The sequence below is a fragment of the Marmota monax genome, unplaced genomic scaffold (genome assembly GCF_021218885.2).
Source record: "Marmota monax isolate L192 unplaced genomic scaffold, Marmota_monax_Labrador192_F-V1.1 WCK01_AAM20220418_F8-fsc00067, whole genome shotgun sequence".
In the NCBI taxonomy this organism is placed as follows: domain Eukaryota; kingdom Metazoa; phylum Chordata; class Mammalia; order Rodentia; family Sciuridae; genus Marmota; species Marmota monax.
Genome location: NW_026695065.1, coordinates 4979951 through 4993275, shown reverse-complemented (window position 1 = coordinate 4993275; position 13325 = coordinate 4979951).

The following is a 13325-nucleotide window of genomic DNA, read 5'->3' as shown; positions in this document are numbered from 1 at the left end:
CCAAAAAATTAAATGCCAAATGTTTTCTTTGAGATAAGGAAGCTGATTCATAGTGGGATAGGGAGCTGAAACATGGGAGGAATAGATGAACTCTACATAGGGCAGAGGGATTGGAGGTGAAGGGTAGGTGTATTGGGTAATTAATGATGGTGGAATGTGATGATCATTTCTATCCAAAGTATATATATGAACACATGAATTGCTGTGATTATACTATGTGCACAACCAGAGATATGAAAAATTGTGCTCTCTCTATATAATAAGAATTGTAATGCATTCTGCTGTCATATATAAATAAAAAATACATAAAAAACAAACAAAATAATGTTAAAAATTCTTTAAAAAATGCCTATGTATGTATAGGAATATCATAATGCAAGATGCTGATAGACCAGGCTCAAAGTATTAAAATTATTTTGTGATGATTAGTGACCATTATAACTCAAAGATTTTTTGCTTTACTCTGCAAATAAAATTACTATCATCAGCCTTGGGAGAATTCCTCACATCTTCATTAAATTTCTTCTTTTTTTCTTTCTACTTAATTTTTGCTCTCATATTTTATCTATCATATATATTTGTAAGTTCCTTTTTGTATGCGTACTATTTTCCTTTTTAGTGCTCATTCTCTCCTGACATTCACCCTCTGACTCATACAAGCAACCTCTTAGAAATGCTTAAATAAGTCTGTTTCTATAGCAGTTCTCAAATAACTTTGATTTTTTTCTAATTGGTACAGATTTTAAGGTCAATCAGAAAATTACATTAAGCACCACTTTGTTTTCATTCCAATAAACTTATATCAATGAATTACAGCTACCGGAGAAGAGTCAGATAATTTTTAGACAACTCTTTCTTTAAAAAAGAATGTAGTCCAGGTTTTCTGAATCTCAGAATTTAAGTAGTTTTTATTCTTTACTGAAAAGGCTATCACTTCTTTAAGTCAGTAACAATATTCTCTGTTTTTTTTTTTTTTTTGCTTTTTATATCTTAGTGCCAAGGGCATAGAAAGCACCATAGAAACACTTGATTTTTTAATTAATTATTTAAAAATCAAAGATTAGCACTCAAGTACTGGCTTTGAGATTGACTAATTCAAATATAGCCTATCTCTTCCACTGCTTACAAGCAAAATCTCTGGACAAAACAAAAAAATCATTTAGCAAAAGAAACATATAATCACATATTTTTTCCATTAAATTATTTAAAATATGGTGGTAGGAAGAAGAATGAAATTATGACATTTATAGGGAAATGGATGGAACTTGAGATTATCATGCTAAGTGAAATAAGTCAGTCCCAAAAAGTCAAACATGGAATGTTTTCTCTGATGTGTGTAAGCTAATTCAATCTAAGGTGATCAGGGGAAGAAAGGAAGAGACAGCAAGGAAAAAAAATGGGAGAGGGAATTCCATCAAAATAGAGGAAAGATCAGCAGCATAGATAAGGGAGAACTGAGAGAAAGGAAGGAGGCACAGGATAAGAGAAGAACACGGTTCTTCCCTTATTAATCTGACAAGAAAAATTCATATATACATACATGAATATACCACAATAAATCTCAACATTAGGTATTTCCACAAGACACTGATTAAAAAATTATAGAAAGATCAGGAGTAGAGGGGAAGGAGGAGAGGAGAGGGGGGAGTGCTCAGGACTGTATTTGAGCAAATTATATTTTATGCTTTTGTGATTATGTCAAAATGGATACTAATGCTATATGTAACTTAAGAAATCAATAAAAATGTGTGGTAGGAAGAATGGTTCCCAAAGATGTCCATGTGCTAATTCCAGGAACCTATGAATATGTTAGTATATGGCAAAAGAGGCAGTGCAAATATAATTAAGCGCATGGCTAGAATCAGAATCAGAATGAGAAGGTAGAGTGATTTTCCACTGTTAGAGAGGGAGACTTGGAAAGTATGAGGAACAATGTGGTAGCCTCTAGAAGTAAAGATTGGCTCCAGCTAACAATCAGTAAGGACATTCTCCAGATACAAGGAAATAAGTTTGGCCAACAACTGAATAATGCAAGTACCTCACACATCTCTCACTTCAGTGAGACAGCTTTGTATCCATTCTGGATAAGTTTGGAAAACAATTTTTCCCGTATCTTCCACTTTGGAATAACCATAGCTCTACCAACATTTTGATTTAGGCTTTAGGCACAGATTCACTGTGTCTGGGCCACAAGTGTATATTGGGAGAAGATAACATGTTTCCTTAGTTCTGCAGGTCCATGGGTGGACATAAATTATGTTCTAAGAATTTTATTTAATGGAATATATTCAAAGACTCTTCTGCAGCTGAATTAGGTGATGAGAAATTGAATTTTTGAGCTGACAAGATTTATATGCTAATTTGAACTTTGAGTTTATGTTGTAATAGGAGGAGACCTTAGAAGATTTTAGGATGAAGTGCATATATTTTTCATTTGGGAGGGACAAGAATCTTTGAGAGCCAGATTGTGAACTGTGGTAGATATACTGGTCCCCCAAATGTTTACAATCCTAACCCCAGGAATGTACATAGCAGAAGGAAATTTGCAAGTGGATTTAAGGTCACCAAAATTAAAATAGAGATTATTCATAAATATTAGGTGGAATCAATTTGATTACATGAACCCTTAAAAGCAAAGAACTTTTTCAAGATAAACTCAGAGACATGTGGTATAAGGGGATATCAGGAAGATCCAAAATGTAAATCTTTCCCCTTTAAAATGCTGAAAAAGAATACAGATAAAACTCATCAATTTGAGACATATGAAAAATGTGGAAGTACATAAATAGTTCAGTTGGAGAGTCTTGAGTAGTTAGAAGCTCCTGAGAATACAAAAATATAGTTATTCAGTTGAATTTTGATGTACAGTCTAAAGCTGAAGAAAGAAAGGCCATGGCTAGAATTGTAAAGCTAGACAACACAGTCTCTAGTTAATAGCTGAAAAAAATAGCATGTATGTTATATCAATCTGTTTACATATATGTCTCTTAAAATGGCATTCTCAGTTCCTTTAAGGTAAAATATTTGTCCTATTCATAAATAGATATGATTCCTCAGGTACAAAGTAAAGAATAAGAAGGCACAAAGGTAATACTCTTTGAAAATAAATAACTTTGTAGGTGAATACAAGTAGAAACTGAGGGGTTTTATGACTAAAGGTGTAATTGACAAGATGCCTAAGCTAGAATGGGAAGGAAATAAAAACAGGGGGGAGGGGTGGCCTAAGAGACTGAGAGTTTGGGGAGAATGCTCAGGCTACTATATAAAGTCAGAGAATAGGAAAAGAAAGAATGGAAATTGGAAAGATATGAGAATATAATAAAAAGAAACGGTTTCATAAATTGAGAATTTGGTTCCTTCATTCTTCCAGAAATTTAAAAGGACTAGGGTATGGCCAAGAGAAGGAATTGCAGGAGTGGTGATGGGTATATTTAGTGGAGTATAAGATCAAAACTATGAAGATATGATTTTATATGAGTCATCACCATGATTTAAAATTTACTGAGAACAAACTTTATCAGAATGACAGGAGAATAAATGAATGAGACAATAGTGAGTGAAGTGTTAGATTCCTCTCTGGAGATGAGGAATATGCAAAATATTCACTTACAGAAACTGAATCTAGGGTGAGATGAAGAAATGGTGGCAGCATCAAAAGAAATGTTTGAGAGTAATAATGGTAGGAAAATTGCCCAGAAACTCTAAGGCTTTTAGGCTCACCCTTCTCTAAGTCTAGTGTGACCCAATATGTTCCATTTATCCCCTTCACTTAGAATGCAAGTACCGCACACATCTCTCACTTCACTGAGATAGCTTTGTACACATTCTTTAAAATTCAGCTCAGGTATTCCCACATTTACAAAGGTTTTTTACTTCCTCAATCTGGGTTAGATTTCCTTCTTGTATGCCTATCACTATAAATTCACTAATAACAATTTGTTATAGTGATCATTTTCCATGTTTATTAGGACTATGTCACAACCACTGTATTCCTTGTTCTTGGCAATGTGTGTTGCATAACATACACCCTATAAAGAATGAGTGTTCTCTCTTGTTAAAAGTTCAGTCTTAAGATTTTACTTCAATAACACTCATGTAAAACCCCTAAAATAACAAACATTACCACCAATTTCCATTTTATTTCACAAACTACTTCTCACTTAGAACTTCAGTTCTGGCATACAGTGTTACTTAAAATGAAGAATCTTGGGCTTATAACTGGGGAGTTTGATGCAGAAAGTCTAGTCTATAGGTCAGAAATCTATTTTTAATAAGCACTTCATGTAATTCTGATACATAGTCTAAACATCACATTTTGAAAAACACTTAAATTATATTTTGAAGATAAGGTTGTTAATAATGAATAAATAATGTCATAAAAGACATAATTTAAATAACTTTCAGCATTTTTCACCTTTAAAGTGGATTTTATCACAATTAACCATGCTTAAATCATGTCAAAGTTGATATTATAAGAATATTTTATAAGTATCTATAAACATGAGTGATTTATGGTATAGTGCATTAAGCACAAAATGAAAAGATAGCTATAGCAATAATTCAAAACAAACATCCAATTTGAGTAGATTTTTATTTCTTTAACAGGTTTATCCAAGCATTATAGTGGAATAGCAGTTACTGTGCTAAGCATCGAAATATCAGAAATTTTAATAGTTCATAATTATAGCTATTTGAATAAAACAAAGAACAGTATTTTCTGATTGAATTCCCTTTTATTATTGTTATAAATATATTAAATATATAATAGTGCTAAGGAGAATGACATGACATACACCTGTACTCACCATCCATATTTAGAATAAACCACTACAAAGACAGTTATACTCTACTGTACTACTCCCTAATCAATTTTCTTTACTCACATCTAGAAGTAACCATTACACTGGATTTGATAATTATCATTCTCACACATAACTTTCTATTTTTATCAGAAATAGATTTATCTATATGCTAAATGTGGTATTGTTTATATTACTTCATTGCCTGCCCATAGTAAAATTTATTTTTCCTTTACCCTGTTAATACTGCAGTTCTTACTTTAGCTTAATGATTTTAATTATCCTGCTTCAACCTATCAAATCTGAGGTCATATATTTTCATTTTTTGTAATAATTGTTCAATCATATTAATTGTATAAATTAATGTGTTTCACTTTGACATTTCCTAATCTGTCTTGTTTCCTTTCAACAAATTTATGAAGCTCAAATTCTGTTTTTTTCTGTTGCCACAATCACTTTTCTTATTACTTTCTAAATCACAATTTATATAAAGCCTATTGACAATTAAAATGAGCATTCAAAGTAGATACTGTTTTTTTTTCTATATTTAAGTTGAGATTATTCTTTTTTAAAATAATTCAACTAGTATTTTATCTATTTATTTTTATGTGGTGCTGAGGATCAAATCCAGTGTTTTACTCATTCTAGGCAAATACTCCACTACTGAGCTACAACCCCAGTCCTAAATTGAGATCATTCTAAATCTTTGTTTACACAAAATTTTTGGAAACATATGGGATAGAGGGAACATATGTGTTAGGATTCAGACATGTTACACTTAACTTGAAATAAATGCAATCCTATCTTGTGCTCAGAAGAACAACAAATATATTTTGAATAGCATTAATGACTACCCAACAAGAGAAATGAATGAGGCAGATAGGAGATTGAATATAGAATCAATTCAAGTTTTGAGCTGTGTCAAGTAATATTCAGGACATAGGCAAGAAGATAGATATGATTTGAGAATAATCCGGAGAAAAATCTCATTAAGGTTAAAGTTTTGACCAGTGTAAAATGATCACCAATATATAGATTCCTTTGTTCAATATCTATTAATTCCACCAACTTGTCTCTTTGATTTCTGCCCTATAAGTCTAAGAATTATGGGTTACATCAACAGGCTCCCATGCTCCCTGGCTTTCCAGTTGGGTTTAACCATTAGACAGCCATGGAAATGAATGAGAGAGATGGAGCCCAGTGAGCCCCAAATATTTATTCTCCTGGCATTTCCCTAGAGAGGTCAGTTTAGATGTCCTGTTTCTAATTAATCTCCCTTGCCAGAAGATACAATCTACATGTTGCATAAAACATTTTCAGTGAAAGCACCAGGGTGTGTGACAAACTGGAATTAATCCTCTTTGTGAGTTATGACAATCATTGTCTCCAGGTCCATAAGAAAGTCTGGAATGCATGTATGTGAGTGATTATAAAGCTATTACACCAAGGCAGATGAAATTTAAGTCTTAGTGGACTGAATTATTTACATGGATTTAATAGTGATGTGCTAGCCCCAAATCCAGGGGATAGCTTTTGCAATCTGCTAGATCCTTTAATTGAATTCTAGATTCAACTATGGCTTAAATTTAATTAAGTAAAAATTCTAGGGTTTATCTGTGCAATGGGATACACCTGTGATCACTGTGACTAGGGAGGGTTAGGCTGGAGAACTAAAAGTTCTAGGTTGGCCTTAGCAATTTGGGAAGACCCTGTTTCAAAACAAAAAGGGCTGGGGGTGTGTACCAGTGATAGAGGGCATCTGGGTTCAATCCCCAGTATGAGAGAGAGAGAGAGAGAGAGAGAGAGAGAGAGAGAGAGAGAGAAGAAGAAGAAGAAGAAGAAGAAGAAGAAGAAGAAGAAGAAGAAGAAGAAGAGGAGGAGGAGGAGGAGGAGGAGGAGGAGGAGGAGGAGGAGGAGGAGGAGGAGGAGGAGGAGGAGGAGGAGGAGGAGGAGGAGGAGGAGGGAAGAGAAGGGAAGAGAAATGGAGGGGAGAGGAGATGAGAGAAAAGAAGAGGAAAAATGCTAGTATTTTCCTGGCATAAATAGGAGCAAAATGTAATTCCTTGACTAGCATCATCAGCCTAGCATGAGAATTTGTTATAGTGGGAAATCCTTGGGACCACACCAGAATGACTTCATTGGAAACTCTGGGGAGTAGGACCCAGTAATGTCCCTTAACAAACCCTCAAAGTGGTTCTGATGTACAATGATGTTTGAGAACCACTGTACTAGAGAAAAAAAATGTCAAATGCCAGGGGAAATGGCAATCTTGGAATGTATTCATTAAAAGTAATCTCAATTCAGTAGTGGGTGAACTCCTTAAGTTCTCTGGAACAGTAGGAGGTGTGATTGATTTGGATACCCAAATCTCAATGGAATTAATAGGATCCTGGTGTGGTAGAGGTTAAAACTATCACTGCACTATCAGACAAGCCAGAGTATGTGTTTTGACTGAAATCCAACCATGACAACAACTAGCCAGTTGAGAGCAGGATCCCTAGAAATTAAATACATCGGTTGCCTAATGAGTTGTTGGCAAACAGTAAAGGAAAATTATATATCAAGTTAGAAAGCTAACTTGAGTCATTATAGCAGGGATCCACTGTCTCTTCTCCAAATTCCCCAGTGTTAAGTTTGGTCAAAGCCCTTTACCTGAGGCTGAGGGGTGAACTGTGAACCTTTGAGGAGGAACCCTGCAATGTGGTCATAGGCTTATGCCATAAACCCTCCCTCAGTTCTTCTTCATTAAAACCTGCAGCCATTATATGGAATAATTGTGTACTGGAGAAAGAAAAAAAATGTCCTGACCTTCTGAGAATTTACAGCTATTTACCTGGGATTTTGGTTGATTCCTAGAAACTTAACAATGCCACTGTAGTTCATCAGTAAATAGTAGGGGCCTATTGAAATCAGATGAGAGATGGAGTGTTGGCCCATGTTCATTTCAAAGTATATTCAATTGGAATGTAAAGTCATTCTAAGGTAACTCTCCTGGTTGCAGAATATATACTAGGAATAAGTACATAAAATAATTGGCAAATTCTCCACAATGGCTCTTTGTCTCATGCTGTGAAGGCTATTTTCGTAGAATAAAAGTGAAGTGGGAGCTCATTCCATGATAGCAAACCAAAAACTCTGCAGGAATTTTTAGACTGGCACTGTGACCAAAGACTTAGGAGATGCAAGGGAAAAATTACTATAACACTCCCATTTGTTACATTTGTTTGGTTAATACAAAAGTCATACGGATCAAGGAAAATAACAATAGATTATTATAAGTAATCATAAAATAATGTCAGTTACAGCTATGGCTCCAAATGTGGTATCTTTACTGGAACAAATCAACATAGACGCTGGAAACTTGTATGCAACTACTAACCTATAAAATGCTTTCCTTTAAACTTCTAATCAGTTGGGACTGTTAGAATGAACATAAATTTGCATAGCATGGACAATAATATATTATTTTCTGTATCATCTCAAGACCATGAACTCTCCTGCTCTTAGTCAAAATTCAGAGAGACCTTGATCATCTTGATATCTCACAGAATATCCATTTGACCCATTAGATTAATGATATGATAATTGAACCTACTGAGTAGGAAATATGCTAAGACTTACTGAGTAGAAAGTGGCAAGCACTGTAGATCATTTCTGATTAAACTTCATTAATCTGATTAGACTTCATTCAAAGGATCTTTTTTTTCAAATTTCCAATTTAATTTTTTAAAAAATCAGTATTTTACATTTCACCAAGGGCTCATATTTTTGTAAAATAAAATAAGCATGACGTACTAGAAAAATGATTATGTGTTCAGATATTACAAGTATGTCAAACTTCTATAAGTTTCTAAACATTTCAGTTTCTGTATCTATTTTTTTGGACACCAATTACAAACTTTTCAGGAACTGACATGAGTTCATGGGCCATAACTTGCATAGCACCACCATAGATGCCTTACTACGACATATGAATACCAGAAAGCGTGAAGTAAACTATGCAGAAGTTTAGGGCCTGCCTCATCAGTGAAGTTAGAAAGTTTATTAGTCCTGGGTACATTTCAGAATGAAAGATAAGTTGTTGCATGTTTTACTACCAACCACAAAAAAAAAAATAGATATAATGCTTGGTGGATATCTTTGGATTCAGAAGGCAACACATAACATATTTGGTATGCTGCTCTGATAGATCTATTGGTGATTTGAAAAGCTTCTTGTTTCAAGTGGGTGTTAGAACATTATGAGTTCCCCACCAGTTCCAGGCTGCAGTGCAACATGCTTCATACTAAGACGTTTTGAACCAGAGGTCTTGAATGTATATGATTTTCTTTGGCAAAACAAGTTGTATGCAGTCTCTTGTAAACCCTAATGGGAGGATAATAGAACAGAACCATTAGGTTTAGGTAAAGATACTCTAGCCCCCATATGAAAAGTAGCCCCTTGGGGCTGGGGATGTGGCTCAAGTGGTAGCACGCTCGCCTGGCATGCATGTGGCCCGGGTTCGATCCTCAGCACCACATACAAATAAAGATTTTTTTAAAATTTTTATTTTTTAGTTTTCCGCCGAAAACTAAAAAATAAATATTAAAATTCTCTCTCTCTCTCTCTCTCTCTCTCTCTCTCAAAACAATTAAAAAAAAGTAAAGTAGCCCCTTGTTTATGAATGGGCCCTAGAAGATATTGTATTGCTTATCGTGAAGTGGTGCTGATTCAAATAACCATGAATTTGGATGTATGTACTGGCATTTCATTATAAAATGGAAGCTGTATATACCTGGCTTAAATGTATCAGGAAGGCAATGTCAAATTATGAGCAACATATCTAGCAGTCACGTTCTGGTATTAAACCTAAAAGAAATGACAACTTATGGACATTGAAACCCTACAAAACACAAATGTTTATAACAGCTTTATTCATAATTGCTAAAATCTAGAAACAAAACAGATATCCTTCAGAAGGCAAATCGATAAATTGTGATACATCCAGACAGTGGAATATTATTCAGGGCTCACCAGAAATGAACTATTAAGCATAAAAAGACATACAGGAATTTGAAGTTTGTATTATTAAGTGAAAGAAGCCAGTCTGGAAGGGCTCCATACTGGATGATCCCAACTATATGACATTCATGAAATAGCAAGATTATGGAGACAGTAATAAATTCAGTGGTTGCTAGAACTTAGAAAAGAAGAAGGGATGACTATGTGGACAGTAAAGGATATTTAGTTAGGGTAGTAAAACTCTTCTATATAATACTTTAATAATTGATATGTGTCATTATATACTTGTTCAAAATCCATAGAATGCACACCACCAAGAGTAAACCCTAATTTCAACTATGAACTCTGGGCAAAAATGTTTTGTTGGTGAAGGATCATCAATTTAAACATATATGCAGGATATCGATAATGAGTGTGTCTTTCACCTTTGTTTCACTGTGGCAAATATTGAGAAAATCAACTTAGAAGGAAGAAAGATATATTTTGACTCATAGTTTCTAGGTTTCAGTCCACAATAACTTGGTTCTATTGCTTTGGGCCTGAGGTGGCACAGTATATCATAGTGGTGGTGTATTGGAGGAATTTTGCTTACCTGTGATGGTCACAAAGTGAAAATAGTAAGAGGAAGGGACCAGAATCCTATCTCTCTATACAAGGGCATGACCTCAATGACCCAATTTCCTTTCACTAGGACTGGCCTCCTAAAGGAACTCAATAGCCCACAGGCTGGTGATAAGTCTTCAACACATAGCCATAGGGTGATATTTAAGATCCAACACATACCAATTGGGGAGGCTATACATCTATGGGAAAAGGGGGTATATGGAAACTGTATTTTCTGCTCAATTTTGCTGTGAACCTAAAACTGTCTATTACAAAATTATGAGCAGGTATCTCAGAATCTTACAGTATGCAGTTATAGTGATTTATCACTTCTTTCTTAATTAATCCATTACCTTATGAGGAGTTCCTTATTTGAATATGTAATGAGGAAAAGACATTGGACTTATTTGCATATAGATCTGCATGGTATATATCAATACCACTAAGAGATGTCTGTGAAACTCACTGGTGAAAGAATTTTTTACCAGTGTGAAAAATATTCAATAGTATGTCTGATTTTACCCATCAGTTGAAGGAGAGATGGACTGATATATGGAACTATATTGGTCCAAGAACAAAGGCTAACAGCTTGGTTAGGTGATAGGAAAAATCAGAATCAATGACAAGGAAGTCATGGCAGGGAGGTATTTGAATGGACTTCTGGAATGGACTAACTAAGTGAAAATATTCATGCCCTCTGAAAATGCTGACCAGAGGACTTCCATATCAGAGGAATGTCTCAATAATCAGATGGACAAGATAATCTGTTCTGCAGTTTAGTCAGCCTCTTTCCCTGACACTCATTCAATGGAATAATATACAAATGCACATGGTAGCATTTATGGACTCAACAATATGGTCACTACCAGAGTTGATTTGATCACTCCAACTGTTTCTGAGTGCCTCCCTGCTAACAGCACTGGTCAACACTTAGCATCTAATATAGAATCATTTTCAATGGGTTAGCAGGCAGTCTTATGGCAGATTGATTACATTGGACCCTTCCCCTTATGAAAGAGGCAACACTCTGTTCTTGATAGAATAGGCATATTTTCTGGATATGAATTTCCCTTCCTTGCTTGGAGAGATTGTGTCAGCCCTATTGTTTATGGATTTATAGAATGCTGTTATCCATTGCCATGGTATGACAGACAATATTTTCTCTAACCAGGGGATGCATTTTATAGTCATAGTTTCATACGCATAGAAATAATTGGTCTTATGTGCTTTATGTGGCTTAATAAAGATTCTTTTCTATGCCAAATAGGAGAAAACAACCTGCAAGATTAGGATCTTACCCTAAAGGATACAATATATATCTACAACCAGTGGCTAATAAATGTAATTTCTCTCAGGAATTAAAGGGTGAGTGGGAGTGGCCTTTCTTACTGTTATAGCTTATAACTTACTTGAACAATTGTTGCTTCCATTTTTAGGATCTGGGTCTTAATGTGTTTGGAAATCTTAGTGTAATAATTTTTGATGTAATTCCACAGAGTAGTCTGAATGCAGTGAATACTAGCCTCATACTGTGCACACTTGTCTGAGTAGGATGCACAAGCCAAAATTAGAAACTATCAAACTACCCGGGTTTTTCTCCTTATGTGGTTTTACAAGGTCATATTTTCACTGGCTATATGACAAAGATGTTTTTAAAAATAATGTCAATTCAAATGGCAGAATAGACGATCATTTACAATATATAAAATAATTCTACAAACTCCATTTCAGCTCAATTTCAAGGAAAAACAGTAAAAGATTTATTTCCTCTATATGTGCAAAAAATACTAACTGTAGCAATAAGATTGTTTCTTTTTTTAATATTTGTTAGTTGTCATTGGAAACAACATCTTTATTTTTATTTATTTATTTTTATGTGGTGCTGAGGATCAAACCCAGGGCCTCGCACATGCTAGGCATGCGCTCTATGCTGAGCCACAATAACAGCCCAAGATTATTTTTTAAACTACTTTTAGTTGTTAATGAATGAACCTTTTATTTTATTTATATGTGGTGCTGAGAATCAAACCCAGTGCCTCACACATGCTAGGCAAGCACTGTACCACTGAGCCACAACCCAGCCCCCAATCAGATTGTTTCTAATGGCAATGTTATTAATAAATGATAATCACTAGTTTTCATAATTTCTGGGAAAGACTTGCCAAAACACATAGGGTTCTTGATTAAACCAAAGTAGTAGTAGTCTAGTAGAGGGAAAATCAGCTTATTTATGCTGTCCTTAAAACAATTTTATACTTGCCAAAATCTGAACAGGAATTATACTCATGCTATTTTAATGTTATCATCCTTCAATAAAAAATGATCCCAATTTCTATGAATCATTGTTTAGACAATTTTATATCCAGGAACTATAACCCTCAATAATTTTCTGTATAATCCATACATTTAAGGTAGTGTAAATGAGGTTAATTGTTACTCACACATATAAATATGGAACATGGTGTTTCTCCTGGTTCTAGTGGAAATTCTATAGGATATACTAGATTTTCTTTCACTTTATATTTTTGATACATGTTACAAAATGGACGGAACTTGAAAATATTATGCTAAATGAAAGAAGCGAGCCACAAAAGTCCACATATGGTATGATTTCACTTATATAAAATGTCCAGAAAAAAGAGACAGAATATATATCAGTAGTTACTGAGAGCTAGAGAGGCTATGGGATTGGGGACAAGAATAAATAATATGGAATTTCTTTGTGAAGTGATTATAATGTTCTAACATTGACTGTGATAATGCTTGGATAAGTTTGTAAACACACTAAAATCATTGGAATTTCTCTCCTTCTGGAGATAGCCCACTTTCTCCCTAAGTATGTATTTCTTGGCTTACTTCAAAAGTTTCTTACTCAATATGACTGGCATTCTCCCTTAAATGGGTATTTCTTCCTTTACACCC